This window comes from Etheostoma cragini, chromosome 11 (assembly GCF_013103735.1).
Source record: "Etheostoma cragini isolate CJK2018 chromosome 11, CSU_Ecrag_1.0, whole genome shotgun sequence".
Classification (NCBI taxonomy): Eukaryota; Metazoa; Chordata; class Actinopteri; order Perciformes; family Percidae; genus Etheostoma; species Etheostoma cragini.
In genome coordinates this window covers 18,280,252-18,305,935 of record NC_048417.1, presented here as the reverse complement: position 1 = coordinate 18,305,935, position 25,684 = coordinate 18,280,252, and the positions used below count along the sequence as shown (strand labels likewise).

Sequence of the window (25,684 nt, the reverse complement as noted above, 5' to 3'; positions counted from 1 at the left end):
CTCTCTTCCAAAAGAGACCAGAGTAGCATTAGACAACGTAACATGTGTGAAACCAATATTTTACAAAACTCCATTATAAAAACTAATGTACCAAAGTAAACCATTGAATGATTCCTAAACCATGGCAACCATGCAGCTGCAAACGGGCTTGATCACTCAAAGTTAACCAAAATATTTCTTTATTAGGAAGGCAGGCACATTTCTCTTTTAAACACATACAAGTTCAACTAAATGAAAGAAAACGACCCACAGAAATGTACAACTGTGCTGTGAAGAAGGCAGGGCTATAGGCCGATGGAAAAGACAGGGCCATAGGCCGATGGAAAAGACAGGGCCACAGGCCGATGGAAAAGACAGGGCCACAGGCCGATGGAAAAGACAGGGCCACAGGCCGAAAGAAAACTGAATTGAAAAAAATATCAGCATTCCATTGAACCCGTGACAACTTAAACTAAGTATTTCTTTTAGTCTACAATACATTCTCTCCCTGGCCTTTATTTTTCTTCTGGAAGTGTGCTTTCAAACAGCAGAGATCATTGACAGACTGCTCTCAGGCGGTTTCGGATTTTTGCAACAAATTGGTCTCGAATTGAAAACGCTTTCTCCGCCTCCAAGGATGTAGACTGCTGCTGCGCAATGAATTTAGTGAGCCTTTTTTACCGTAGCTACATTACAGCACCGTCACCTACATCAATGTTACCGTGTGATAATAGAATTGAATAGACGCACACTCCTTGTGTTTTTTATTGGATTTTATTTACCGTTTCCCGTCTTAACCTTGTCTGGGAATCGGGAAATAGTCTTGATCAGATTTTCCGGGAATCTCATTTACCGGGATTAAATCCTACTGGAGATGTAATTGAATTGAATTTTAATCACGCTGAATGAATTCATTACCTTGTTAAACACAAAAGGTACACAATTTATAAAATTGACAAATTGCTGATTCAGTATTTGGCTGACGTCAGATTTTTGTTTTTTATCACCTGGCATGCTGGCTTTCCCAGTTTCCAACAGTATGACTGAAAGTGTCACCAGACGCTTTGTAAAGTGTGTGATCTGTGGTTCTGAACTTGTTGGAGATCTGTTAGAATTCAGAGAGTAAAAGCTTACAAGTTAGACACAAGCACGGAACATGAATTATTCCCTCATTGTTTTGAAGTGTTGCGTTTAATCTTTTCAGCAGTCGTCTTGGGGGAGCAAGCCGTCCCTCTTTCAGTTATGCCATAAACACTCATGCCTACACAAATGCAGACCCACACAAAAAGCAAAAGCAGGTGCACAACTTTAATCTGTTTCTGAACCCTTTTGAATGTTGTGTGTCATTGTATGTTACACTAGACTTTTCTCTTCTTGACAAACCAACACAATCAAAGAACCTCAGCCGGGCTGTCACCAATTCCCACTTAGGACTTTATTTCAAAATATCCAAAAGATTATCACAGATCTATTATTATTATTGTTGTTGGTGTGTGTGTGTGTGTGTGTGTGTGTGTGTGTGTGTGTGTGTGTGTGTGTGTGTGTGTGTGTGTGTGTGTGTGTGTGTGTGTGTGTGTGTGTGTGTGTGTTTGTGTGTGTGTGTGTCCTTCCTCTAAAGCAACCTGTGGGTTGACTCTTCAGGGGGAGGGGAAGCAGCTCCCTTCTTTTAGGCCTTAATCTTTGACCATCTGCTCTGGCCAAATCCTATTTAATCACGCCCTACCTCACACAAGGTACTGGATGTCACTGTACGTATGTTGTCAGCTGAACTACCTGTTCAGTCAAACCGTCTGAGGTGATATTAATTAATGAATGAATTATAATTTCATTTTAGGGTGCCTTTCAGGACACCCAAGGGTTCCTTACAGTGCACTAAAAGCAGCGAACAAACATACCAGAAAAAACAATAGGTTAGGCACAGGTACGAGAAAGTACATGCAATGTGATTTCAATAACCAGTAGAACAAAGTTATACAAGCCAGCCACAGAAAACATACTCACGGTAAAAGAGGATTGCTTGGCAGAGGAACTATTTGTCCACATGCCTTACACACAAAAGTGGGGGTTAAAAAATTAAAACAACACCTTAAAGAGATCACACAATGAATAAAAAACGTCTTCCTGACTAAAATGGCAGTACATAAAAGAAAAAAATGAAGCTTTAAAGAAGCTTTTTTTTTATTGATACAGAAATGGAAATGCCAATGTAAATAAACAGTTTCTTTGAGAAACTACTGTTTCATGAAGCAGCATCATTTCTATGTCCTGAAATATTGACATGTGGAAGGAGATCAGGGACCATGGGGTTCCCTAAGAGCAAATATGCAACTCAACTGTATACTACTGACTTACTTCCTACTTCAGAGCAAAACATTGTACTACATTAACATGACAGAGATATGTTACTGGTTACGTTACAGATTCAAATTGTACTAACAAAGTATCATAAATAAATGATGATGCATTATTATCATTCATTTAGCTATTCAGCATTCGATTAGACTTGAAATCTCCACCTGGCAGATGTACGTACATTTGCGAATGTAGCGTTATCAGCGCCATGGCCAACCCGCAGAAAGCACGCGCTGTGTTACTTTATCTTACGTTGTATTTACCAAACATGCAGTTCATAGGGTAATCAGCACCTTTCAAAAAACACATAATCAGATATTCAATTTCAGCTTTGATTTCTTTCAGTAAGTAATATTGCATGGCTTAATCTGCAACGCTTAATGATTCTGTGTTCACTCAACTAAAAAAGTGTGGTCCTTGTTGCAAAACAAATACGCCGAGGTGGGCGCAAAAGCATTAGTACATCTTGCTCACAGAGCTTAGGCATTCATCTACCATGTGTTTGTGTACAAGTAATTTCATCATTTGCATGAAGGGTTGTCTGTGGTGAAGCTCTGGAGTTGCACACCGTTTGGATATTGTTTTACCCTCTTTGCAGGAACCAAAGACTAATAACAATAGATCTAGCATCTCATTAAGTAATGTTAAAGCAAGGATTTATGTTATTAGTGTTAGAAGTACGTTGGCAAACTTACAATATGAGTTGGCAGAGTGACGATGTTACTGACCTGTGGAGATCCATTTGTCCAACAGGTCGCTTTTTCTTCTTCTCAACCTTCATTGTGTTTGTTTAGTTTTAATTCATATTTATAAATAACTATTTATAAATATATATATTGTCCAAACTGTTGTGCGCACAATTGGAGTGAGGCATGCAACTAATACTATTAATTGAATATCATTTGATCTCCCTGCCAAGAATCAAAATATTACAGTTAATCAAGGCAGGTTCAGGGAGAGTTGCCCAACAAAAGGCAGAATGGCTTAATCGTGAAATTGTGTTAAGATAATATATTTATAACCCAGTCATCCATCATCTCCATCTACCTCTACTGACTTCACCTGTCACATGTCTTAACAAAATAACTCACAATGGAAACCATAAAGGTTACCATGCACACAGAATAACCTGAACACAGAGCAGCACAAAGAATACAGTGATTATTAGATTACCAGTGTTAGTGTGGTTTATAAATGATTAAGTGTGAGTGGTAATCTCCCTAATGGAGGAAATTACAGGATTACACTCGCCAAACAGGATTGGATTATTCTTCTGGCGGGACACGCACACACACACACACACACACACACACACACACACACACACACACACACACACACACAAATATCTAATACTGTAACTATGAGCATGTGATCATGGCACTGCAAAGGTTTGTCACACCTGCAGTACTATGAGATATTCACTATAGCTGTTTTTGCAATAACATAAAGAATACATGTAATACAAAATACGAAAGGCATGTGGAAATAATCCATCATTTTGTTTTTCTTAATAGTTTAAAAGTTAAAGTATGTGATGCTGCGCAAATATTTTTTTATATTTGAACTCAACTGCCAAACAAATACAGCCAGGGCTGTGTATTAACACCAGACAGCTTTTTGTTTCAGCACAAACAGAAAATAGAGAGCTAGGTAAACGTGATGATAAACCGGTATTCGCTAAATTTGCAAAAAGTTTATTTGATTTACATCCTTTGCTATACCTTTTAATTGTTACCAAATATTCTTAAACAATAAAAAATCATGATCTTACCTGCCATGATCACATTATTCTGGCCCAGACGTATCTCTTCTTGTTCCAGCTAGCCAAGATACACCCCCAATTCAGTCTGATGAGGTCACACTTACTCTGTTAAGCCCCAACACACTCTGAATGGTCACAATTGATACCAGTCAGACCAACATCATTAGGTATGGTATATGGTGTATCAAGCAAATGCAAATGTGCTTTCTCCCAGTGGAAGCCATTATGGTAAACCACCTGCCGTCCTCACACATGCACATAAAACATTAAAGCGTGCTGGTATTTTACAGTCTCTATGTCCATGTCCATGTCAGCAGGCACGTCTTCTCTCTGATTTGCACATTGCAGTGTTCTGCCGGGTTGCAGCACATGAGTTTATGCGCCTTTTTCTTGTTTTCAGCATCAAGGGCTAGAGGGGTGAGGGGAGGGGTGAAGGAATTCTGGAGAAGGAAGTGTTTGTACCCCGCCTTCCCTTTTTATATATATATATATATATATATATATATATATATATATATATATATATATATATATAGAAGGGGACAACCTTGGAAATGCAAGACTAGATGATGCATGTTAATTTTCCCTTTCATTGTTCCCCATTTCCCTCTCGTACATATCTAATGTATGCCCAGTGTGTTTGCTCAGCTGTTGGGCCCCTTTTGCTTCCATGTCTTCCTGGTGCTAGCGATCTGATTGTGATGTGGCAACAAAATCAATAAAAACTGCTCACTATTGGGTGGTTTGCATTTGTTAGATATACACGGAGAGAATTAAAGAAGAAACCCATGACGACGGACAAGCTGAAAACCATTTATTTATCTTGTCATTTGTAATGACAGTAGAGACAATCAAAGTTAAATATTAGTAGTAGTAGTTCTACTTTATCTACGGTTTGGAAGGCGACCGTAAAATGATGAGCATAAAGTAGCTATTTGGACCATTTTTATGTATTCAGAATACAGAATACATAAAAATGGTTGGTCGGCTTTCTCAAGCCAAGTAGCGTGTTATCTGTATGCGTTTTGAGCTATCCTCGTGTATGTCTACGCTGTATACAGAGGGCGTAAATATACACGCCACTTGCAGTTTTATTGCGAGAAGAAAGCGATGATTGAGTTTAGGAAACTTGATTTGTGGTTTGGGTTTAGGAAAAGAAGAATGGGGTTGGCTTTAGTGAATTCAAGTTCATAGTAAATGTAAGTCAATGGAGGCCAAACGGCGTTGATAAAGACGCTGAAAAGTGAGTATGCCTCTTGATAACATGCCAGAAATGGCCAACAAATTTGTGTGTCATACAAACGCAATTTCGTGAGATGAATCTGAGGTTCTGCAACCATTTGTTTAGGTTTCTCATCATTGTCCCTAATCCCTGGTTATTGTTTCGTTGAAATTCAATACAATTTGTTGGGCCGTAGACTGTGCTTGGCCCCAAATGCTTCCCACGTTATTTTAGTAACCGCTCCGGTTAGTCCGGTTAGATGCTGGTGGGGTTTTTACTCTTTAAAATCACTGTCAACAACACGCTGTCTGCCCATGACGGTAGCTAAAGCGCAGACAAAAGGGAGCACTTCTGATATTGTCCCCTTTTGATATATTTGAATGATATAATTTTAGATTGAAAAAAGGATGACTACATGTGATTTCGTAATGCAAAGATGTGAGTGGACTGAGGTAGAAATACTTCAACTTGAGAATAAGAATTTGCACTCAATCGAAGGCTCTGCTTATGATTTCCGGCCAATTCTGAGATTAGTTACAGAAACATACTGTGCTTATGTTGCTAGCTAGCTTTTGCTAATGTCTGTATAGTCCATACATTTGCTGTTGTTGTTGTAGTGTTGAATGAACACAGTCAACGTGAAACTTTGCTGTGGGTTTAGTCGGAACACACCTTAAGACGGTTTCGAACCAGAGTTTATCGTCTGCAAATTAAACTGACAGTGTGCTTTAAGATTACATTATACAAAATCTATGTTTAACAGTTCACCACATTAACTAAATATTTTTCAGTCATTGTCACTTTGTCCTTTACACATTTGGTCCAGTGTCTTTAGAGGAGATGGATAGTTTTCTATAGCTCCCAGGAGTCCACTCCACCACAAGCCGTTAAAAAACATTGTTTTGTGTGCATTTTCTTCCCTGTGAAATAAACCTTCACTTAGGCTGACTCAGCTAATGCTGTTATCAGTTGCCATGGAGACTGACTGAGTTAGGGCGTTGCTGTGGAAACTGTGCAGCTGCTCATCACCACCCACAGCCACCCTCCCCACTCCCTCGAGCCAATCATGCCTCAGAAACATATATTTGAATGCACAACCACGCATTCAACCCCAGTATGTATGTTTCTATGATGTATGAATACAATTGATATTGTGTATGTTTTTATTTAAAACTTACTGATAGACTTTTATTTTTGTGAAAATGTGCAACGGGCTGCTTTGGCAATATGGTTCACAGTTCAACAGTGAGGCCTATATTGCATTGAGACAGGGAGGATAATGTATTGGTCAACTCAACTGGATGTATTGGTCCTTATGTCACAAAGCACAATGGCAGCGTTTCCATGACATAAAGATGGAGTGTCATGACGTTGTGACAGTGTACAACTCTGAGACCAAAGCAGCTAAATGAAATCCAGCCTTCATTCATTTTGTTTTTTTACACTTGTGCTCTTCATACTGTGGCATGACAAAATGCCTGCCATGAAATGGCCTCTGAGGAAGGGGGGTAGTTTGTGTTTTTGCGCTTTTGTTCCCGCCGCATTCACCTTTTGCAATCGGAGTTCAATCTGACTAGACTTTGACACGCAAAATGTTGCAAATTTGAGTGAATTAATGGGATCAACCTATTATTCAGGAAATATTGATTGTTTATATCCTTTAACTGCATGGCAAAATAATGCAAATACAGTAGCTGAGAAGAAGGGTTCCTGTTCAGTAAGTGCATGGCCAACGATAGAGGTTAATGACAGAGACGTGTTGTATAATAGAATTGAAGTTGTGAAATTCTGCAGTGAGCCAACTAGCCATGCTAGTTTCCAGCGTTAAACAGTTTATTCTTACAAAGCTGCCTGCACTATTTTCTCTCCATTTTGTACATTTTTTCATATGGGTTGTTCTACAAACCAACTATCCTGTTATTCTACCATTTTTCACCTCAGATGGTGTCTGCACCAAAGTCTAGCCTAGCCTTTTTTCATCAGTTCTATAAACTAGTGACTTCTAATTGAAATCACAGTATGAAAGCTTAAAAGTAAACTTATACTGTAAAATGCATGAATACTTATGTTACAAAGTTTGAAATGAATTAATATGAATTGCTACGTTGTCATAGATAAGAGATTTTGAAAATAATAAAAAAACAAAATGTTGATCTCAGTAAACGTGTGCTGTCACACACTTGATGAGTGCTTCCTGACAAAACACAGCCCATAGTACTGGCGTTGCAGTAAGTCCCATATGGTTTTTAACGTAGGATACACTAACCACAATATTGGACTACATTAAAAAATGTCAGCACAGCTTACTCAGTGACGTCTTACTGCTAAAATCTTCTTTACTTCTTTAAAAATCTTTACTGTAATATAAAGCTTATTGGACAGAATAGCCATTAAGGCTGTGATCACACAGAACATGTTTTATTTTTATTTTTAAGTATTTTGCATGGACCTTATACTAGCCTGACTCTTTTTATTTGCCTAGCATTAGATCTATGTTACCATCCAGTTGACATACATGTTTACATACTAATTGTAGCTATGTTAACATGCTAAAATGCACATATTGACATACTACAATTTGCATTGCCAGAGCACCTAATGGTAAGGTATTCCTCCAGCCTGCTTTTTTATTGCTTTATATGTGGATGGAATGCGTTTTGCCATAAGATTACAAAAAACTGATCAAAGCAGATTTTGTTCTCATTGCTTTTTCCAGTGATTCCTAAAATCGATCGGTAAGGCTCTGTATAAATGTATTCAGACATTTTCTGAATCATTGTTGGGCTAAAGTTTTCCTTTAAGAAAGAAATATGTCAAACACAGTATGGTAGGCTACATTTGGTAAACTGCACAATCATGGACTTAGTGCTTTTGATACATCAAAGCACAGCAAGATGGAATTTTTTATCCAGAATAAACTCTCCAATCTCTCAGTAAGGGGCATACCATAAGCATTAGCCATCGATTTCACTGTGGAAGTCACAGTTGTACCCACCTAAACTTAAACAAAAACAAGCGTAAGCTGTCTGTATAAGAAAGCTAGTGAGTGCATGTGTGTGTGCCTGGACTGTACTATAGGTAAGTGTGCGGTGGTGTGGTTTTGTGAGATTACAGACTAGGGAGTGTTCATTAGCTTGCTAGTAGTATAATTGAGTGGTGCTGTTTGTTTTGCAGCTCACTCTACCTCATAAAGAAGCTGTAAAAACGCTTGCTCTTTTGTAAAGAGCAGCACCATCTGAAGACGCCAACAGAGCCAGCATTTTATTTGACAATACTGATGGATTTCTTTTCACTGTGGCTGTTGAGAAATGCCTCAGAGAGAGAGAGAGAGAGAGAGAGAGAGAGAGAGAGAGAGAGAGAGAGAGAGAGAGAGAGAGAGAGAGAGAGAGAGAGAGAGAGAGAGAGAGAGAGAGAGAGAGAGAGAGAGAGAGAGAGAGAGAGAGAGAGAGAGAGAGAGAGAGAGAGAGCAGTGGTGACAGATGCAAAAAGAAGAGAAGAGAGAGAAAGAAAAATCTAATTGAAACAAGGTCAGTTGTTCTTTAATGTGTGTGTCGCCTTTGCTATTACTTTTACTTTTCTTTTTTTACACGATAAAGAAATAAAATTCATTGAACAGGAAAAGAGCAGGGGCAGGAAATTCCCTTCCATAATTTTGAGTGAAAAAGGTTGTGTTCAGAGTATTGCTTGCATTCTCTCAATTCTAATCCCCCAGTTGATTTAATTTTTTTCTGTTTCCATTTAGAAATGGAAATTAGGGGTTATTTTTGTCAACTTTGGAGCACACCACAGTAGGATGTTTTATCCTTCTAAAACATGCACATTCAGACAATATGCACTGTGGATACAGTATTTACTGCAATGATATAATCCACATAGTGCTTCACTACATTGCAGCAACAACATGAGAAAGAAAAGTGTTCCTTTGATTGGTGGTGTGTATTTTCCTTTCAGATAGCTGTTTCAAACGACCAATGGCACTCCTGACTGTATTTTTTTTAACACCATTCTTTACATAATTATTCATGTTTCTTCCTCTGGAAAAATGTTTGTTGGATTCAAGGGTTGTGGCTTGAAATAAAAAATCTACAGTAGTCCTTTCTACCAAAACATTAAGAAATTGCACTCATTTAAATAGGATTAGAGGACAACATGTGGAACTAGGGCAGTGGATGCTAAATTAAGGGTTGTATGCTAAATAGAAACATTACTGTCTCATTGGGGTTAAATATACCAACTGGCTGGATGAAGAGACCCAGATATGAGCACCTTAAAAATGTTTATTGCATTGCAAAAATATAATTTAGTAAAAGTGAAAGAAGTTACCACTTTGTAGACTTTGATGAACTTGTATTTGTGTTGTGTGTTCTTTTGGATAAGTGTTGGGATAATTGAAGCTGTTTCTTACTTGTTAGGCGTCACAGACAAGTATTGTCTTAACAACGATATGAAGGCGACCATAAACGTAGCTGTATTGTTTCCCTGGTAACGGCTGAAGGTTTGACTTAAATCTGGAACAAGCATTTCCATCCCATAAGGTACTTAAATGCAAACGTTGTTCACTGCTCCAGTAAGTAGGACAGACCTCAGATACAACTTGCCCGACTGGCAATGGGAGATATACTTAGTCCATTAAGTTCATAGAACCCTCACACAGATACAAGCTAGAAAGCAAGATTTAAAGTCAATACCATTGTGTATGCATGACAATCAGTAAATGTTATATTACAGAAGGGATCTACTGATATAGGTTTTTTAGTGCTGATGCCGATTTTGCCGATACTGCTTTTGCTCCCTCAGTTTACACTTAAATATGTAAACCCTGCCACACTGGATTTATTTTCGGAATCTGCTTTGCCATTTCTTTAAAAATAAACAAAAACTCAGATCAGTGTCACTTCTTCAATCATTTTACATTCATATCACCCAAATTATGCACAAATATGTGCTATGTGCATCATATGGATGGGTACACTGCATATGGTTAACTGTCCAAGGGTAAAAGGCTTTCATCAACATCCACAAAACAGCCTTGATGATGCATTAGTTGCTGACAAATTATAAGACAGATATAATGAGGTCATCACAAAATGTCCTCTTATCACTATTTGACAGCATGTTCAACAACAAGACAAGCTAGCTATCCAGCTATGTTCTTGTCCCCAAATCAGTACAAAGACTGTCACGAACAAATGATCCGCCATGTGTACTGTCGGCCGCAGCCTGAAGTAGAGAGGTGAACAGCGAACGGAATGAGATATGATCGCCGTGAAACAAACTACGTTCAGAGGGGCAGTGTAACTTACTTCTTGCAGCTTGTGTGTTAGCGCCATCCTGTGGTGTTCAGAGAACAAAGCACTAAAGCACTACCGTCAGTGTTGTAAATAACGTGTACATTCTTTTTTTTAATGTAGCGCAAAATTAGGCTAACCAATGAATTGCTTTGCCTATGAAATATCTGAAAAAAAAGCCTAAAACGGGTCCAAGACGAGGTCTTGAAATGTCTTGTCTTGTCTTGTCCAGACAACAGGAAACCCGTCACATGATGAAGCTAGGTAATACTAAATAATCTGCTATCGCCCTCCCCATCATGAAAACCAAATGGGATTTGTCTCATGTGTATTGCCCAGGGAGAGAAAAGAAAGTTAGACATTAGGTTACTTCAGAGAGAAAAAAAGAGATTATTAGACTAAAAAAATTCAAATTAATAAACTTTTTTTCAGTTTTTCTATTTCTTCCAGAATCACCCCCCACCTGTACTGCCTGCTTATTTTGTCCTGCTGCCTCTTGGAGTGCATATCCTGTTGGCATAAAGAGCTTTAGCTGCTTTTCTACGAGGACAGAGTTTCTGTTTTACCAAAGCACCAGTAGAGACATAACTATACTTTTTGGAAACCTATCTACAACAATTTAGATAAAAGGGGGCTAAAAAACCTTTTTAAGTGCCAGTGACACCTCCAGTGGAGCCAACAGTGCGAGGTGTTTCCTATGAATGTCGATGTCCCCTGGAGATAGTGGCTGATTTAGATTTCCGACTGTCATTTCAAGGATTTTGCAGACGCAAACATACACTGGATCAAGTTTCCTTTCGTCCTTTTTTTTTAAATCTCATCATATCAAGTTTAAAAGTGTCCTTTCGATGAATAAACCTGTCCCAAGTAAAAGATCAGTTTATCTTCTTCCAGGCTGAAATATACCTAACTGTCATCAATTCACTAACGCCACAATAACAAACCTGACATTTGGCATTTAGTGTCTCACCAGCATATTTTAGTCTCCAAGACCACCACCTCCCTGGGCTTTGGCTGGATGTTGAATTACAGTAATTTTGTAGCTATTAGGTCCCTAAAAGGGCATAATCTGTTAATTATGAGAATCATGTACAGAAAAAATAAAAATGCTGATAAATAAAGGTGTTACGCTGCATTTACAACTTCTCTCATTATCAGACTATCAGTACTGCAAGTAGATAAGTGGATAACTAGAGCACCGTCAGAAACAAAATATGTACTCCTTTTTTTGGATAAATATAACTATTTCACTTTTTTTTTTTAATAAAAACTTTCATTTTGCTCATGATAACTGTCTGCTATTAGGTCATGAAGGCAGATGCCCAGATAGAGCAAAGATTAGACTTTCCTCCATGTTGTTTTGGCTGTTCAGTCCAATCCTGTCCAGCAACGAGCTCCACTGATCTATCCAGGGTGCTGTTGGGGCAACAATAACAGTCTCCCAAAATAGTGGAGCAATGTGTACACATGTTTAATGTTACCGCCATTGCTTCCGTCTATTGGGAATGTACTGTATATGTGGATTAAAAAAAGAAATCCCCAAAAAGATGTTGCATACTTATACTTTTAAATGTATTTCTAGGTGTATTCATGTCACCAGATTACTGTTAATTACCACATGCCCTCACGGCATGACTGTAGATCCAATGCCATCTGGTTGTATCTATTCACCTATTTGGCACTACCTGCTGAAACAGATTAAACTCTTTATACAGCAGATGTAATTTCTCTGACACATTGACGAGGTTCAGGGGTTAATCATCAGCTGTGTCATGTGTGGAATCCAGCGACTTTGTCAAACACCATTTGATCAGATTAGTAAGAGTTTGTGTTGATAACAGCAAGGCGGACGGGAAGCTAAGCAGGACAGCCCGCTGAGGTCTCTGATGACTTGTTAGTTCCCATTCGTCAGGAGTGAAATGCAAAGGGCCATCAACTTGGAAAATACACATCTACTGTTATTTGTACGGATGTTTGCTATAAGCTGTTCTGTCTCACAAAGAGCATGGTGTGTTGGACGGGTTCATACACCAAAAGTGGGAGTTTTACGAAATTAAATTAAATTGACAAGCTTTTAGTAATGCTTTCTTTTTTTTCAAATGTAGCCTTCAGAAACAAGAACATTACCAGCATGAATTCTCAACCATGGGAAAAATGTGATTGCTGGAACCACTTCACATTGAGGGTAAAAGGTTACTAATTTCAAGAAATTTTAAATGATGATGGAAATTCAGACAGACACTGTGCGATAATGGGGCAAAGCCTTAGGAACTGTTGTGTTCCTGAAAAGCTGTCTTCATTTTGATCAGATACAGAGTGGCGTTAGTCTGATGAAGCTGTGAAACAAGCACAGACAAGCTTATTTACTGGTTGACTGTGCGTTATGACGCTTTACAAAGACTAGTAATATCTAAAACTGCAACAACGAAAAAGTCTTAAAAAGGTCTACCTTGTCTTTATGACAAAGTACAACTGCTGCAACTTGCAAGCATTTTAATTGATTACTTTTCTCATTTCATAGGTAAATAGTTGCTGATCATTTTTCCGTTGCTCGACTTAATGAATAATCAACTAGAACAAATTGATAATGCCGATAAAGTTAAACAACATTTAAAAAAGAAATCTTCTCAGGAACAACAAATATACCCTGCTTGGATGAAGGAGAAAAACCTGCATTCTTCAATCTTTTCTTCACCTCTCTTCCCCGCATCATTATCTGAATGTTTGAGTTGTGTCTTCTGACAGAGCAGATACGTGTCTATTTTAGGTGTTACCAGCTTATTATACAAGCAGTGTGATGGCTCGACATAATTAACGCTTTATAGACCCACAGTGTAGTTTTGGCTTTTTTATGTACTCCCCCATCTGGTCGTATGTGCCATTTCATCTAAACCTATTGTCCTTTCTCTTGATGGGTACAAAATTTGGAAAGAAGACATGTGTTTAGACTGAAAATAGGTCTGTGTCGAAAAAAAATTAAAATAAATAAATAAGGGGCTGTGTTTGTGTGGGCATGTGGACACCAGGAACCACTGCGACAACAGAGCAGGGAGTCCAGTCCAATTTTTGACATGGAAGATTTATGTAGTCTCGTTACTCGTTCAGTGCCATTTAAATGTACATGAACTCATTGCACTCTCACTGAATTACCCACAGTAGCCTGCAGTGTCTACAAGTATTAGTGGGTTCAGACTGTGTTGCTGTTGGACTAAAGCAAACTGGTGTGTCTCTGTTCTTGTGTATCTGTTAAATGGAGCTACATGGTTTTGTCTACCCTTTCATGGAGCTTTCAACTGTGTGTGTTTTGAGGCGAAGAGAAGCATCTTTAGTTGTCTCGGATGCTGTTGAACAGACACTGCACATGTGGCATCAACAAGCACACACATACACTGGCAGGCTCTCCCTTTCTTGCTGTCACTTTATCTCTTCCTCTGTCTCTCCTGTGTACTCTGCAATTCCCAGCTGGGCGATAGCACAGGGCTTCCTTTAGATCAGCAACTGATTGGAAACCACTCTCAGTCATACTCTCTCAGCTCCGTTTCTTGCTACTTTCTCACGTCTCCCTCTATCCCTTACTTTCCATCTGTCTCGAAGATATGTGGACAGTGTGTGTTTGTGTGTGTTAACCAAGGTGCCACCTGCCACTGCACTCCCAAAGTACTGGCAGCCAAATCTAATCTCTCTCTCTCTCTCTCTCTCTCTCTCTCTCTCTCTATCCCTATCCCCCTCACTACTGTTCTTTCCCCTTATCTCTTCACCCTTTTAGGTCTCGGATGTTACCTTTTCTTCTGAGCCACGGACAACATCCCATCTAGCCAGGTAAGTCTCTCAATATCTCCCCCTCTCTCTTCGTTTTGGCATTTCACCCTCTATCCCTTTCTCCATATGTCTTTGGGTGCTACTGCAAAGATGCTGCGTCACCGTGCCGGTTTCATATAGACACAATTGTAATTTTACTATAGGAGGTACAGAATAGACGCATCTCTCTTTTGTCCTGTCTGCTTTTCTGTCTATCTCTGTCACCTTGTTGTGTGTGTGTGTGTGTGTGTGTGTGTGTGTGTGTGTGTAACTGAATTCATTTTTTTGTACGTTTTTATTAATAATCCAAATCCATATGCATTTCTATTTTATATTGATATACTCATTTTTGTGTGTCAATGAATATTTGTGAAATCATCAGGCTTTATTAGTGTGTGTGTGTGTGTGCGTGTGAACATGTCTAGACACTCCAGACAGTTATTCTGTTGAGCAGTTTCATTTTCACATGGTTTATGTGCAGAGTGGAAAGCCATAGTAGCCTGACTAATGAGACACTGTAGATTCACTTTAGTCCAAAATGTATTTCTGGAGTCCAGTCTGGTCACCTTTCTGCCAAATTTAAGGTTTTTATCGGTGAAGTACAAATTGTCCAGCTGACCATCCAGAGAAAGACTACCAACCTTAGGTCTTTTGCCTTTTGATATGTCGTGCCTTTATGTCACAAAATAAGCAATTCATCTTCTTTGGACTAAAATGTAAATAACCATATTTAATTTTAGATCAACCCTAGCCCCGCAATGTGAAAGGGGAGCTGATACTGCCGAGACTCCACAGCTCTCTGCTGACCATTGTTTGGGTTTGCTGGTCCATATGGTTGAGCGGCTATGGCTGTCATCAACTGCCCCCATGGAAACTATAAACTCACAAAAGTTGATTACATTTTCTCTGACCAGCATGAAATGGGGGGGGGGGGGGGGGGGGGGGGGGGGGGAATGCAAATCAATGGATGCAAGCCATTGACATTTAGAGAAAATAAATCGTATGAGTTGGTGTCCTGCTGGTTGTGTGTAGGTGAGGTTATGCTAGTTTTTGCTGATGCATTCACACTTGATTTATTTTGAATCTTAACATAGTACGCAGTATGTTGAAATTAATACTATATAATATGTCATTGCTTATTAGTTTAAACTATAAAAAAGTTTGTTGCATAGTAAAAGAAAAATAGGCCATACAATCTATTTTTGACTACTAATTAAAGATGCTTATTGGGCTCTTTTTTATGTTTGCGGCTCTCACGATCGACTGCTGGGCGGTCGCTCACAGCGGAGAGCTACGTGATACATGCAACTGTATCGATGAGCACTGGTTGGTCCTTCACACAGAGTATGCCATGCATACACACAGCTGACAACCTTGCAACTCAGCAGGCTCAGACATACGTTCCGTTGTGAACTTGAGGTTCTTCGGAAACTAGCTGCATGTGTTCGTCTGCAACTGTCCGTGGAAACTGAACGGGTAAAATATGTAAGAGCCTCCCGGACGGGTGAACTGGGACTCAGTTTCCTGCTTTCCAGTTAAGAGTAAATAATCGGTTAACGAGGGTCGGCTGTTGTTTAGAAAAAGAAACGACTAAATTAGAATCCCTGGTTTATTATTTTTTTTATACAAATGTCTTTTAAGCAATATTTCTTACATTAGCATTGTAACAAATGGCTTTGGGTTACAGATGCTAAAAAAAATTAAAAAACTTGTTTGTTTTGTGCTGTGTTTTATGAAATTGGAAATTACTGTTATGTCCTGGTTAAGGTCTCTCTCTCTCTCTCTCTCAGTTCAGGGGTCCTAGGCTTAAAAAACATTGAAGACTCGTGCTCTAATGAGGCTGTCCTTATCTTTAATTTACTTTTTAGATGGTCCTAACTGGCTACAGCTGACAGTATTCACTGGCAGTTTTTCATACGACTGTCTCTCAAATATTCATGACTCTACATTCGATATTGACTGTTCAGCTCCTTTGTATACGTTGGTGCGCTTCATCCCCACCAATTATTTTGCTTTTGCTCCCTTCCTTTTACACACACACACACACACACACACACCTTCCTAGCAGGACGCTCTTTGTCAGGTTTCAACAACGATGTGTACATTCCAACATAATGAAAATATTTGATGTTAACATGTAAGCCGTCTCTCTCTTCCCTGCTGTCTTCATGAGGGAAAATTTTAGTGGCATTACCCAGCAGGTCTGTTTGACCTTCTCCTGTTTTTTAGCCTCTCTTTCCGCCTCACCCCTCCATCACACTGCTGGCTGAACCAGAAAGGCAGGCGGTCCTGACCCAGCTACATCGGAGCCATTTCTCCAATTCCTATATCAGCTATTCAATCCATTACTAATTACAATCAACTGCAAATAGGGAGGATATACAGTTTATCATTTGCACATTTTATACACTTTACAGTCCTTTTTTGACTATCTACCACATACACACAAACATTGCTATTTACTATATGCAAAACATCAGCCTCCAACAAATTTAATTTGCCTTAGGTCCTGGACATAAATCTTTGGAAAAATATTTTTCCCAACAACTTAGAACTAAGAAACCTTCACCTTGTTTTGAGGGTTGTGTTAAACCAAATCTATTTCAATGTGCATACAAGATAACAGCTTAAATAAGAAAATTGTAATTGATTGTTACATTTCTTTGTGTCATGAAAGTGTCAGGGGACGTTATATTAATCAACAGGACCACATTAAAAATGGAAGAAGTGTGAGGGTGAGAAATTCTATCAACAAGTGTTGAATTATTAAAAAATAAACACAAATCATGAGCTAGTTATTTCCAACTTCCTCTAACATTATTTTAATATTTCCGTGAGGACTTGGAGCATGTCTTGTAGGTTTAGCGACTTAACATTCTTTTATGTCATTTATAACATTAGAATAATATTTCCTAGTATTTCTACATGTCTTTATGTAAGAGGTCTTACTTAGGTTTCATTTGACTTCTAGCCTTTTTGCGGTTTGAAGGTTAAATGCATTTGTATTTTTGAGTAATAGTCGCAATAAAAAAACAAAAAAAGAGTGAGACAGTCATAACCAGATGTTGTGCGATGGCAGATACTGTAGACTGTACATGTAGAGAGAGAGAGAGTGTGTCGGTAATGTTCATGTTGTCAGCCACTGCAGCAGTGATGTAATGGCCCAGACTCCCCCCACTCCTTAGGCTAGACGTTCTTCTTCTTTTCTTCTCTCTCTCTCTCTCTTCTTGACCACATCTCCTCTGCGTCTCTTTTCATCTCTTTGTCTCTTGTTTTGTTTTCATCTCACTCGGCAACCCGACTGTAATTCGGTGTCCTTCCCTCTCTTTGTTGTCAAGGCAATCACATATTGACAGGAATTATTATGAAATATTCACACATAAAAGCAATTTTTTTCTGCATGCAATATTTGCAGATATGTATATTTGTCTCAGTCAAGAGATTGATAAGTATAGACTGTATAGAAACAATACAAACCAAATAATAATGTGTGCCACATGTTTTTCATTTTTAAAAACCCAGAAAGCAACAGTTTATACCTGAAAGCCTCAGGAAATGTTTATTAAAAGAGCCCAGTTTCTTGTAGACTGAAGCTGGATCCTGTCTATAAACTCCTGAGCACATTTGTTTAGAAACTAAGTACGTACTTATTGACACTCTTCTATCCCTGTGATGTCCTGAAAGGCAGAGTGGTATGCTGTTGCTATACAGGATGTTGGTTTTGGTATTTTTTTGGATGAATTTTTGAGATTGCTCTGTCCCCATAAGTGATGTATAACTATAGTGCCCATCGGTCAATGACAGCTGTGATAAAGGCCCCTCACAAAATAATTTGAAAGATGCTTTAATCAGATGAGAACACTATGTCCGTGATCACGTTGAATTGATTAAAACTTAATGAGACTTTTTTTTTTAATGTTATCTTAATATACTCACTTGCTGAGAGTTAGATGAGACCATCAACATGCCTCTCCTGTCTGTCTTAAATAGGAAACTACAGCCAGGAGATGGTTAGCATAGTTTGGCATAAAGACTGAAAGCAGGAGGAAACAGCCAGCCTGATTCTGTCCAAATAATGAAACATTTTTGTTCTGCTAAGCTATGCTAACCAACCCCTTTGTCATAGTTTCATATTTAGAGGACAGAGTGGTATCTATCTTCTCATCTAACTCTCAGCAAGAAAGCCAATAATCACATTGCTCAGTTGTGTCTTACAGGGGTTTTCAAGATCAAAATGTCTAGATTTGTAATACTTTTGTACAAGAAAATGTTTTAATTTAGAGATACTGAATAGTAACAGGTTTGATTGGGATACACTACAGTTAAACATTTTCTCATAACCAGTTACATTTACTTACTTATTAACACACTTTACTGACGGTAGTTACTAGAACTTAAAAGAGGGGCAATCAATTGAGAGCTTTTTTTCACCTCCACTTCTTTTTCCTCTATCATTCATATTCCGCTCATGCTTCTTTGAGACTGGGTCATCATAAACAATAGCTTAAATTACAAGGAACACACATATGGATGGCGTAATGTGCTTTGAAGTACAGACAGTTATGTCTCATTGTTAAACTGTATTGTCCACGTTTGATAGACTGAATTTTTGAAACTTAAATAGCATATTTAAGACACACAGATATTCATCACTTTTCATCATTGAAAAGTACTGTACTAAGCCTGTTTGGAATCTGCCTTAACATAAAGAGATACAGTACAACAGTTCATTTTGGCAGTGCTTACAATCAACCCATGCCTGTTTTAAATTGAATAACAGTTCTTTATTTTATTTCATTAATCATTCGTCCCTCAACACAACTCAGCCAAAAATGCCAACTGGTGTGAACGAGGTGGCAAATGGCTTTGAAATTAGGATTCTAAAATCCCAACGTACCAAATGCCCTTTAACCAGTTACACAGAATTCAAAGATGACAAAACTGTTTTTACTTGCATTTTCTGATTCATTCATGATTTGTCCCATACGTGTTTGTGTTATGTTGTGAATGTTAAAATGAACGGCTACCTCCATTGTCAGCTCTAGCCACTGAAAAGTAATAAGCGGAGAAATCAGGCCAATTACAAAGGTTGGTCAGTCTGACGTCATCTTGCCTGAGCTTATTACTATTCATGAGCTAACCCAGATGGGCTGGGTAAATGATGCTGAAAACCAGGCTCTCATTGGCTAGCTGTTAGCCAATCAGAGTTAAGCAGATTAGCTTGTTGAATATTGATGAGAACTGGCACAAATCAAAGTGAGTCTTCCTGCAGGCTTTCTATAGCACACTAGAATGGCTTTGAAACTAGATAACCAAGGCAAACAAATTACAGAGTCCATGGAAGAACTTCAGACATTACCACAAAGTAATGAAATGTGTATGACAGGGCACCTTGCTATAGTTGTATGAGCAGTCACACACACACTTACAAACACACACATACATTTCTGGTAGGCTGATACATGAGACGCTAATGGAGAAAAGTAATCATTTTGCCTAGCTGAAATTCTGCTGAAGAATTCTATTGAATAGCACACATTTTTCTTTTTAGATATCAGTAACATTTTGTTATTAGTTTTTGCATGCTGTCACATAGACATGGTAAGGAATATCTTCAAAAATATGAGGGGGATTACTGTCTAACTAAAAGTCCCACGTATGCAGTTATTACTTGTGGGGAAATCTAATCTCCTTGCTCTAAGGTAACTCAAGATTTGTTGTTGTGCTTTCTGTCATTACTTTCTTTTCATCTTCAAGTGTACTCTGAAGTTTCTGGATCTCATCGATGACATAATGAAGGTTTTTTATATCTCTTCAAGAAATGTTGGTCCACACCTACACATTAGAGGGGACGTTGCCTTCATAGTATACGTCCATCAAATGAAACTGAATATGTTGTTTGTCCATGCCAAATGCAAAAACTTATGTAGTTTTGGGGGAACTGAAACAACTGATGTCGGCCTTCTTCTTGAAAGGACTGTCTCCAGGTGAGCATCATACAGGCAGAAATTAAAGCCTTAGCTTGCAGAGCACACACTCATTAAAAATGAAAGCTTTACATAACCATATAATAATTCATCTGGGAACCCCTTTACACTTACTATTCTGAATCAAGATGAGTCAAAAAAAGGCTCTTTTTTTTTTTAAGGCCTTTAGGGTTCAGCACATATATTTTAACTCTTCACACTGGTCCACATTGCAAATAGACAAGCACCTTGCATTTTTATAAGCAGAAAAGAGCTCGGTCACCTGCAACACACAAACTTGCACAGAGACACACACACATCACCCCCTGCAGACTGCATTAAATATGGGCTGGCAGGTGGCAGCTGGATGTGCAGTGCCAAGAGACAGAGCAAAGCACTTTAATTTTGTGTGTGTGTGTGATCTGTGTGTGTTTGTTAGAGGTACTGGCCTGCATAATAAATAAGCAGAAAGGACCTTCATACTGGGGCAGGACCGCATAGCTTGGAAAGATAAAGTATGTCCAAAAACATTCGCATACACTTTATTTCTCTCAAGTCTGTGTGTGTATGTGTTTGTATCTGTGTGTGTCTGTGTTTCCTACAGCAAAATCATATTTGTGAATTAGTTTTCATCGACATGGCATCTGCTATGACATCACTGATGGAGTGTGGCCAAATATTTAACATGTTAAAAAATACCATGCAGATAGCAGTGCAGATTCCTTGTCTGCTTACAGCACACCTTCTAGTGGCATAAAACAGACATATAATGATATCATTACGTTTCACAACCTTTTAAAGGATTATTTGACAACAACATGAATGGACACACTATTTAAAGTTTGACACATTTTGTATAAGTTTAGATGTGTAAAATAACCCAATATCACTTTTTTGCCCATTAGTAACATGGCTGAAAATTGAGGGTCAGAATTATGTTAGGCCTAATGATTGGCCAGTTACTTTTTTATAAGTTTGAATTGAGCAAAGGTTACCGGAGTTGAAGTCTCTGTATCTGCTGGATGTCTAAAGAGGCACCGAATCTTAAAGAAGCATGAGTGGAATACAAATATTATAGCGAACAGATTTTATAGAGACAAAGGAAGCTCTCAAATGATTCCCCCTCTTTAAGCAACTTATTAAGGGAATATGTCATTGTCATGTTTTCATCTTGTTCTGCTTTCTGTAATTGGCCAAAAAAAAGGTTCCCAAAATAGTTTTTATTAATTGGATAAAATAGTTTCATCCAAAGACTGTGTCTCACTTAATTTAAATAAAAGTAGAACATTAGCAAAATAGGACTTCTGTCCTGGAGAGGGGAAGCCTCCTGTTGGAAGAGATAAATAACTGTAATTCTCCATGTCCATCTCCATCTGTCAGTTCAATTCAAAAAGTATGAAATAGTATAATAACTGTCTTTCAAGCATTGTCACTTTTAATGTCATTTGAGTCTGTATGTACTTTGCTTATCTCTCTTAAGTTACAGACAGTGTTTTTAACAGTTGAGTTCAAAACCCCTGTAATTTACATAATTAGGGTGATATTGATATGTAATTAGTTTTTGCATGTGGTCAGTGAAGGTATACATAAAATATAAAAAGCCTCTCTGTTAGTAAGACTCATAGCTTAACACTTCATTTTTTGGGCTCCACAATATGTTTGATGGTGTTAAAAATAAAAGTATTTACCGGTATACGTCATAGAGTATGGTTAAGTTTTAATGTGGCATTTATCACTGCTTATCAAGGCAATTGTGGATTTTAAGTAGGAAAACAAATGTTATTTTATTTCTGTGAAGACATCAAGCAGTAGGTCTGCACAGATCTTGAGAGCTCGGCCAAGAATGCCGTCAGGTCTTGTGCCTTGTCTGGATAAATTCTTGTGAAAGATCTGCCCCAATATGCCCTCAATATAATTAGTGGGCAGGGGTCCTGGTCCTTTTGTATCTCCTCAGCTGGGAGTTGTTCATCTGGGTAAGATGATTACTCCATGCAGGGCCCCTGGACCTCATGGCATCCCTGGCTGAGCTCTCAAGGTGTATTGCTGTTTTATCAAAAATGCACAACAATGTGCCCCTTCTACACCAAGACCAGGTTTCCAAGTTATTTATGCTGCAACATAAAATAAATAAAATAATACTTAAAAATAAAACCTGTATACAGTTCCACATATTTTCAGATCTATTTTATTGAGCTGAATACTGGCAGAATTCCTTGTCTGCTGGATATCTCTTTTGCAATTAAAAATAAATAAATAAGAGAATGTATCTATTGTCTGATTGATGGTAGACCAAGCAAATTAACAATAAAAGTCAATATTTCCCTTCTGAAATAACATACAGTGTTCTGCTTGTAGCCTAGCTAGGCTAACTGTAGGTTTCGCTGTATAAATGTAGAATGTTACAATGCAACTAAGTCAAGCAGACAATCCAAAACATTGCAAGCTTGTGGCTCGGGCTCACCTCGGTTAAGTGAGCAACTCAGAATAACCCAAATCCTTAAAAGGAACCAGGTTTGCCAGGCGTACCATAGAAAGACTCTGTTTAAAAACACAATATCATTAAGTCCCATGATGCTTGGCATAAGGCTGTAATGACATTGTGTGGACAAACTAGTGAGTGTGGCTGCCAGAGGCTGGCCATGGCTTCACCAGACCTGCTTCTGGTTTCTGTCTGCTTTGTCACCACAGTTCAAATTTGTGTCTACTAAAAGAAACCAAAGGTTTTTCTTACAAGATTTTTTTCTTTCATTAATTATGAGTTATTTCGCTTCAAGGCTCTTCATTTGCATTTTTATTGGAAACTCTTGACCATACATAATTGAAGTTGCATGGGTTGATCATGTAGGGCAGCGTAGTACATCTCACAGTGAGCTTAAACACTCTTTATGCAGACTTGTCTGGAATTCTTTGGTTACACAGTTTTCCCTCATTTTTATCATTTAAATTTTCATGCAACATACAGTTTGTATAGTCCTACAATAAAACCGGAGCACTTATTTTTTTCTATGAAACAGTTTTTCCTTCTCAATAAGTGATTAAAAAAAGACTGCTGAAATACTGAATTCAGCATTGAGTGCCATAACGTACCATTATAAGGTGTAGAGATGTTCCTTCTGCCTGAGGTGTGTTGTCTCCTGGTAAAAAGTGTTGTGTGGAAGCCAAACTGCATATTTATACAGAGAGCATACAGGCCTATCCAAGGTCCTTTTCTGATGTATGACTCACTTGTGACCCTCAGCTGTTGTCAGATCAAGGCAATGAATAAAAATGTGTCTTCTGCTTCTGTAAACGTTGTAGCTTTCCAAGCTCTAAGGCTTTGGCTTTCTTCGCCACAGGCTGGCATTGATTTCAATACAGTCACTCTACTCTTTCTTTTCTATGTAAAGTACGACGATAGAATGGACTGAGTTAAGATGGTTCTTGATACTAGAAAAAAGTTACATTTTTTTCATATTGCTAAATGTGTTGTATTAAAAGCAGGCTATAGCTTTTCTTTCAGCATGTATCAAAAATACACTACTTGTCACTAGAAGTATATTAGAAATACACTTTATACTTTTCAAATAGATTTATGGATAGAATGAATGAAATTAAATTAAAAGAAAGAAAAAGTTTTTTGAAATAAAGCTACTCTTCAGGATAAGTTTAAAGAGTGTGAAAAGTGGTAGAAATATTGAGCTTCAGAGGTGTTTGTGGGCATTTTATCAAGAGCCAGGTTAGCTGTTTCCAGTCTTTATACTGAACTAATCTGATCAGTCTCATGCCTAAGAAGCAGTTATGAGAGTAACATCGATCTTCTCATTGAACTCTCTGCAAGACAGCAGAAAAGGGTTTTCACTGAACTGTCAAATCATTCCTTCAGTTTAGTTGTTAAGATGTTTTGGTTTGACTTTTGGTGATGCAAAACAAACAAAAAACATTGGATAGTTAGATAGATAGTAGGACTGCACGATTATGGCCAAAATGATAATCACGATTATTTTGATCAAAGTTTTGATCGCGATTATTCTCACGATTATTTGTTGATTTTAACTAAAACAAATGTTAACGTCACATAGGCTATTTATAACTGCAAGAGGGAGTGTGATGGACGCTACTCACAGAGAGACGGCTGACTCATTATGAACGGGTCCAGCATGGGGCGAACGGCGGAATCACACGTTGTGTGTATGAAAAGTCTGTATCGTCACTGCGCTGCATTTTTATGTCCTATGATACTCTGGCCATGGGTCACATCTCTGGTCCAGGTCCAGCAGCTCCTTCTGACACGCTGTTACTCTACCAACTGAAGTTAGTTGCATTCAATAACTTCTTCTGTGTTCTACACCGTGACCCCCGCAATAGCAGAGTTACCCGTGGAAACACTGGTACAAATACAGGTTTGCCCCTCATACTTAACAATATACAGCTGTGTTAATAAAAAATTAAAACTGTTGACAAATGTCAGAAGTGTGGCTGGGCGCGGAGAGAGAGTAGAGGAGAGATCCCACACAGGCACGGCTTTACAGACGAAATGGGTCATGTAACGCAAAATTAAACCATATCCATATAAACAGCATTGCAGCGGATGCAAGGACATATAGCACCGGTGCATCCTAGAGGAGCTAACAGCTGACAGCTAACAGACGCTACTAGCACTGACTAGCACTGCTCACGGGACAAAGTGTACCAGCGTTTACTGGTAAACTGGTAAACCTCAAAAATCAGTCACACAGCACAGAATATAAATATAAATGAAATACCAGGATACAATATACATACATACAATATACATGAACTATACATGAAATAATAATAATAATAATAATAATAATAATAGGAATAAAATATAAGAACAAATAATTGAATATTTATAGTAGGAAAATACAAAAATGTGCAACTGCTTAAATAGTATTGTGCAGGTTGCACTTCGTGCAGTATTGTGATGTCTCAGAGTCTTATCTAACACCCAATGATGAAATGTTAAAAAGTTGTATTGCCTGTGGTAGGAATGATTTCCTGGAGCTGTCGGAGCCTCTTAGAGAAGGTGCTCCTCTGTTGGACCATTGTGAGGTGGAGAGGGTGGTGGGGGTTATCCATGATAGATAACAGTTTGTTCAGTGACCTCCTCTCCTTTCACAGTTTCAAATGTCTCCTGTTGCAGCTGATCACAGAGCCGGCCTTGCTGATCAGTTTGTTCAGTCTGTTTGTGTTTGCGGAGAAGAACAGAGCGCTGGCCACAACAGACTGGTAAAATATCTCCAACATTCTGCTGGTAACAGACTGGTAGAACATCTTCAACATTCTGCTGGTAACAGACTGGTAGAACATCTCC

The 25,684-nt window shown here is 38.4% G+C and overlaps 1 protein-coding gene across 1 annotated transcript in view; it reads left to right on the top strand.

The window, feature by feature from the left end:
- Positions 1–25,684, top strand: part of map2 (microtubule-associated protein 2) — a 90,848-nt gene that overhangs the window by 10,737 nt on the left and 54,427 nt on the right. The window contains exon 2 of the mRNA XM_034886066.1: positions 14,373–14,425. The gene's annotated coding sequence lies outside the window, so the exon portion shown is untranslated. The remainder of the gene's footprint in view (positions 1–14,372; positions 14,426–25,684) is intronic.